Here is a 6,891-nt window from a genome sequence, read left to right as displayed (position 1 = left end):
AGAAGCTGTGGAGTTTGATTAGGTCCCATTTTTCTATTTTGACTTTTGTTGCCAATGCTTTTGGTGTTTTGGTCATGAAGTCCTTGCCCACGCCTATGTCCTGAATGGTTTTGCCTAGGTTTTCTTCTAGGGTTTCTATGGTGTTAGGTCTTATGTTTAAGTCTTTAATCCATCTGGAGTTAATTTTAGTGTAAGGTGTCAGGAAGGGGTCCAGTTTCTGCTTTCTGCATATGGCTAGCCAGTTTTCCCAACACCATTTATTAAACAAGGACTCCTTTCCCCATTGCTTGTTTTTGTCAGGTTTATCAAAGATCAGATGGTTGTAGATGTGTTGTGTTGCCTCCAAGGCCTCTGTTCTGTTCCATTGGTCTATATCTCTGTTTCGGTACCAGTACCATGGTGTTTTGATTACTGTAGCCTTGTAGTATAGTTTTAAGTTCGGTAGTGTGATGCCTCCCGCTTTGTTCTTTTTGCTTAGAATTGACTTGGCTATGCGGGCTCTCTTTTGGTTCCATATGAAGTTTAAGGTGGTTTTTTCCAGTTCTGTGAAGAAGGTTATTGGTAGCTTGATGGGGATAGTGTTGAATCTGTAAATTACTTTGGGCAGTATGGCCATTTTCAAGATATTGATTCTTCCTAACCATGAACATGGAATGTTTCTCCATCTGTTTGTGTCCTCTCTTATTTCGTTGAGCAGTGGTTTGTAGTTCTCCTTGAAGAGGTCCTTTACGTTCCTTGTTAGTTGTACTCCTAGGTATTTTATTCTCTTTGTAGCAATTGTGAATGGCAGTTCGTTCTTGATTTGGCTCTCTTTAAGTCTGTTATTGGTGTATAGGAATGCTTGTGATTTTTGCACATTGATTTTGTATCCTGAGACTTGGCTGAAGTTGCTTATCAGTTTCAGGAGATTTGGGGCTGAGATGATGGGGTCTTCTAGATATACAATCATGTCGTCTGCAAATAGAGACAATTTGACTTCCCCCTTTCCTATTTGAATACCCTTTATTTCTTTATCTTGCCTGATTGCTGTGGCTAAAACTTCCAATACTATATTGAATAGGAGTGGTGAGAGAGGGCATCCTTGTCTAGTGCCAGATTTCAAAGGGAATGCTTCCAGTGTTTGCCCATGCAGTATGATATTGGCTGTTGGTTTGTCATAAATGGCTTTTATTATTTTGAGATACATTCCATCAATACCTAGTTTATTGAGGGTTTTTAGCATAAAGCACTGTTGAATTTTGTCAAAGGACTTCTCTGCATCAATTGAAATAATCATGTGGTTTTTGTCTTTGGTTCTGTTTATGTGGTGAATTACGTTTATAGACTTGCGGATGTCGAACCAGCCTTGCATCCCTGGGATGAAGCCTACTTGATTATGATAGATAAGCTTTTTGATGTGCTGTTGCAATCGGTTTGCCAGTATTTTATTGAAGATTTTTGCATCTATGTTCATCGTGGATATTGGCCTGAAGTTTTCTTTTCTTGCTGAGTCTCTGCCGGGTTTTGGTATCAAGATGATGTTGGTCTCATAAAATGATTTGGGAAGGATTCCCTCTTTTTGGATTGTTTGGAATAGTTTCAGAAGGAATGGTATCAGCTCCCTTTTGTATGTCTGGTAGAATTTGGCTGTGAACCCATCTGGACCTGGGCTTTTTTTGGGTGATAGGCTCTTAATTGCTACCTCAACTTCAGACCTTGTTATTGGTCTATTCAGGGTTTCGACTTCTTCCTGGTTTAGGCTTGGGAGGATGCAAGTGTCCAGGAATTTATGCATTTCTTCCAGGTTTACTGGTTTACGTGCATAGAGTTGTTTGTAATAATCTCTGATGATGATTTGTATTTCTGTGGAATCTGTGGTGATATCCCCTTTATTGTTTTTTATTGCATCTATTTGATTATTCTCTCTTTTCTTTAAAAATGTGGAACACTTCACGAATTTGCTTGTCATCCTTGTGCAGGGGCCATGATAATCTTCTCTGTATTATTCCAATTTTAGTATATGTGCTGCCGAAGCGAGCACCACGAGAGCTTTTAAAAGCAGAGAGTTTTCTCTGGCAGAAGGAAGAATCAATCTAAGAGACATAAAGTATGAGAGAGACTTGATTTTCTCTTGTTGAAGGGGCCACATGAAAACCATGAGAAGGAGCTGAGTGTTGCCAGCAATCTGAAGGAAACTGGAAGTGGATTCTCCTGAGAGCCTCCAGATAAGAGCTCAAGACAGTCTGTGAGACTCTGAGCACAAGTCCTAGCCAAGCCCCCTGGCTTCTGACCTATAGAACTGTGAGATGATTAAGGGGTATTGTTTTAAGTTGCTAAATATGTGATAGTTTGTTAGGGCAGCAATAGAAAATAAATACAGAGGTTGTTGCAATATTTGAGGTGGGAGATGATCATGGTTTGGATCTTGGACATATTTTGAAGCTGGAATCCAGAGAATTTCCTACTGGGTAGAATACAGGGTGTTAGGGGAAGAGAGGAGTTTTTGCCCCAAGCAGTTGAAAGGATGGGAGGCCATTTATGGAGATGAGAAGGATTATGGGAGGAACAAATCTGGGTGGGAATATCAGGAGTTTTTGGTTGCGTATATATAAAGTTTAAGGCACCTATAAAACATCCAAGTGGAAATATCTAGGAGGTAGTTGAATAGATAAGTCTAGCTATCAAGGGAGAGGTCTAGACTAGATAAATACACTTGAGAATTATGAGCATATAGATGATTTTTTTTTGAGATGGAGTCTCGCTCTGTCACCAGGCTGGAGTGCAGTGGCACCATCTCAGCTCATTGCAATCTCTGGTTCAAATGATTCTCCTGCCTCAGCCTCCCAAGTAGATGGGACTACAAGCATGCACCACCATACCCAGCTATTTTTTTTTTTATTTTTAGTAGAGACAGAGTTTCACCATATTGGCCAGGCTGGTCTTGAACTTCTGATATCAAGTGATCTGCCCACCTTCGCCTCTCAAACGATTGGGATTACAGGCATGAGCCACCACACCACTCATGTAGATGATTTTAAAGCCATGAGACTAGATTATTGTGGTAAACAGAATTCTGACATAACTACCAATGATATTGCCCTTCTATAATCTCCTCCCCTTGACTGTAGGTGAATCTGTGAATTATGATATCACTCCAGTGATTACATTATAGCATATGGCAAAAGGGATCTTGCTGGTACAGTTAAGGTTATTGTATTAGTTAGCTTGGGCTATCATAACAAAATATCACAAACTGGGTGACTTAAACAATAGAAATTTATTTCCTCACAATTCTGGAGACTGGAAGTCTGAGATCACAGTGGCAGCATGGTCAGGTTCTGACGAGGGCTCTCTTCCTGGCTTGCAGATGGCCACCTTCTCACTGTGTCCTCACGTAGCAAAGAGAAAGACAGAGGGCAAGCTCTCTGGCATTGATTTGAAAAGGATATCAATCCCATAATGAAAGCTTCATCTTCATCACTTATCTAACTCCAGTTTCCTCCCAAAGGCCCCGTCTCCACATACCATCACATTGGGGATTAGGGCTTCGAGGTATGAAACATTCAGTTCCCAATAACTACTAATATGTCTATTTCTGAGTTAATTAAAGGAGATAATCCAAATGGATCTAACTTAACTCCATGGGTCCTTTACATCTGGCTGCAGAGAGTAGAAACAAAGAGAGAAATTTGAAGCACAAGAGATTTCATGCATAAATCTTCCATTGCTGGCTTTAAGGTTGGAGGACAGGGACCAACTTCCGGTGTGAGAATGTTGGCAGCCACTAGGAGCTGAGAGCAGCTCCCACCTGACAGCTAGCAGGAAATGGGGACCTCAGTCCTGTAATCTCAAGGAACTGAATTCTGCCCACAACCTGAATGAACTTGAAAGCACATTCTTCCCTTGAGCCTCCAGGTAAGAGCTCAGCCTGACTGACCCCTTGACTTCAGCTTTTGAGACCCTGAGCAGAGGAACTAATCACACCATACCTGGACTTCTGACCTGCAGATCTATGAACTAAAAGTCAGTGTCATTTAAGCTACTACATTTGTAGTCATTCATTATGCAGTAATAGAAAACTGATACAATTACCAAAGGAATGAGTGTAGACAAAGATGAGGAGAGGCTCATGGGCTAAGCTCTGTGCATCCTAATGTTTAAAGCTAATGAAAAGAGGAGAAACCAGAAGAAAAAAAAAGATAGGAAGGAGAGAACAGAGTGGTAGGAGGAAATCCAACAGACTGTGAGGTCCCGGAGACCAACTGAAGCAAGTGTTTCTGGAAGGAGAAAGTAATTGTCTATGCTAAAGATTACCGTTAGGTCAACTTGGATGTTTCTGTCTTACAGAAAGGAAAAAAAAAAAAAAACTCCAGGAGGGCAAATTACTTGTCCAAGGTAACATAAATGAACATTTGTAGAACCTGATCTTCTGGCTTCTGGTTTTGTTCTCTTTCATTCACACCATAATGTCTTCACCAGTACAATATTTTTATTTTATTTTTTATTAAATTGAATCTAGTTGAGAAGAAGATATTTTGGTTTCTGTTTGTATGTTTATTTGCTGCTATGGTTTGACTGTGTCCTCACCCAAATCTCATCTTGAATTGTAGCTTCCATAATTCCCATGTGTTGTGGGAGGGACCCAATGGGAGATAATTGAATCATGGGGGTGGTTCCCCCCATACTGTTCTTGTGGTAGTGAAGTCTCGCGAGATCTGATGGTTTTATAAGGAGAAACCCCTTTGCTTGGATCTCATTTGCTCTTTGCCTGCTGCCATATAAGACATGCCTTTTTTGTGAGGCCTCCCCAGCCACATGAAACTGTGAGTCCATTAAACCAATTTTTCTTTACAAACTACCCAGTCTTGGGTATGTTTTTATCAGCAGCGTGAAAATGGACTAATGCATTTGCCAACACAAATAAACACAAAAATTTACTACAGCATGAAAACATTAAAATCATCTGTGGGCCTTACTGGATACCCCTTTCTCAGGTCTGATCAATGGCTGGCAGTACTGGGTGTGCACCACAATCATTAGGGGAATATTTTAGAACTATAGATGCCTGAACGCTAGTCTTAGAAAATTCTAATTCAGTACATCTTGAGAGAGCCTTGAGTGTCTATGATGGTTAAAAAGCTCACATTGATTCTGATGCTTTGCTGAGCTGAAAAAAAAAAGTCCTAGATGTTTTTTGTAATGTGAGTCTAGGGAAAAAGGAAAATATCCGATGGGAGAGGCTCCCTACCTAGCTCTTGATTTTTGGAGGGAAGATTGAGTGAATTCTGGGTTTTATGAAAAATAGAGGAGAGCAAAAATTTGTTGTTGACATGGGGGAATTCCTCATGCATCCTTTATATAGAATTGAATTTATCTGTCACCAAAGTGTTGGAGCAGTGTCTTTATGTTGTAAAGTGAATAAATAATTTCCTAGGCTTTAGAAGAAGCAGGTGAGACATTCACCAATCTTCTTTTCTTTTTCTTGGCACACATGCAAATTATATGTCCCAGCATTCATTGCAATTAGGTTGGTGTCTTGTTCAGAGCAATATGAGCTGGAGTAAAGCCTATCATCACCAGGCTTGGGATAAATGCCCTGAAAGAGCCATCAATGCCTGTCAATCAGATCCAGAAACCCCTAGGTGGTGGCAACAAAATGAAACAAGTCTAGATCCTCACTCACTGCTTAGAGAAGAACCACATGCCTTGCCTTAGACTGTGGGTTGCATGAAAAATAAACTTTTATTGTATCAAGTCACTGAGGTTTGGAGTAATTTGTCATCATAGTTCACAATAATTATCCCAACTAATATAGGTCCCTCTTGTATTGTGTTTTCAATGATCTCTTTCCTTTACCGCCTTGTATGCCCAACAAGGTATGAACAAGAAAGATAAGATAGAAGCCCAGAGGATTTATGACTTAATCAAGTATCTGAATGATAAAATTTAGGTTTCTTTAAATAGATCTTGCATTCAGATTCGAGTTGATTGGAAAGTGCCTAGTGAGATTGTAGCAAGATCAGAAGAGAAGAGACATCTTGGAGTGATTAAAGTTAGAAGCGTTTTCAATTGTCTGTAGGTCCAGGAGGTACTGGAAAATATCCCAACACAGACAGAATAAATTATTACAAATATATATTGAGGTTCAGAGTCTGAACTAGGCACTGAGGAAAGGAGACGGTGCTATACTGATATACAAAGGCGAATAAGACACCTCACCTCTGCTTTTTACACAATTGTGCCAATACCGACACATATACAGACTCACTAAATCCAATTAAGCCAATAGGTGCTTAATAGAACAAAAACAACAGCAGAATACAATTTAAAAATAGAAGGATAAGAAAAATCCTAAATGGCATGCAAAGTTGATGGGGTAGCCAGGCGAGGCAGTTTGAAGCTGTAATCCCAACTATTCAGGAGGCGAGGCAGGAGGATTGCCTTCTGGCTAGGGATGTGAGTCCAACCTGGGCAACATAGCGAGACCCCATCTGTAAAAAAATAAGTTATGGGGAATGTGAGACTTGGGCAGAATGTTGAAAGATGTATAAGACTTTGGGAGTGGATGTGGGGAACACAGGTAGGAGAATGACAACACAAGTTCCTGAAAGGAACTCACTTAGTGTGATGTGTGTATAAGGATGAATGCATGTATGTGTTGGGGGTGGGTGGACAGAAGATTGGAAAGATGAAAGGAAAAGCTAGGGCTACAGTTTGTCAGTTGCTCTTCCGTTTCCTCCTTCTCCTCCTTCTTTGGTACAATCACAGACAACAAAGAACTCTTTAATGCCCTACAGGACAGTTTCAAGTCCTATGGTGTTGTTATGAACCTTCTGGAAATCCTTAGCAGCAATGGGACTGCTGAATTCAGAGAAGATAAATTTTTAGCTTACTGCAGCCTCAAACTCCTGG

At 40.3% G+C, this 6,891-nt stretch overlaps 1 non-coding gene across 1 annotated transcript; it reads right to left on the bottom strand.

Moving 5' to 3' along the window:
* Positions 1–1,913: 1,913 nt before the first annotated feature.
* Positions 1,914–2,020, bottom strand: LOC135268978 (U6 spliceosomal RNA). Its single transcript, XR_010337309.1, has one exon. It is a non-coding gene; the product is annotated as a U6 spliceosomal RNA (small nuclear RNA).
* Between the last annotated feature and the right edge of the window lie 4,871 nt (positions 2,021–6,891).

This window comes from Aotus nancymaae, unplaced genomic scaffold, assembly GCF_030222135.1.
Source record: "Aotus nancymaae isolate 86718 unplaced genomic scaffold, 86718_ANA_hifiasm-v0.15.2.pri h1tg000048l, whole genome shotgun sequence".
NCBI classification, from domain to species: Eukaryota; Metazoa; Chordata; class Mammalia; order Primates; family Aotidae; genus Aotus; species Aotus nancymaae.
Note: the sequence above shows the minus strand (reverse complement) of the source record. Positions and strands in the feature narration are given on the sequence as shown.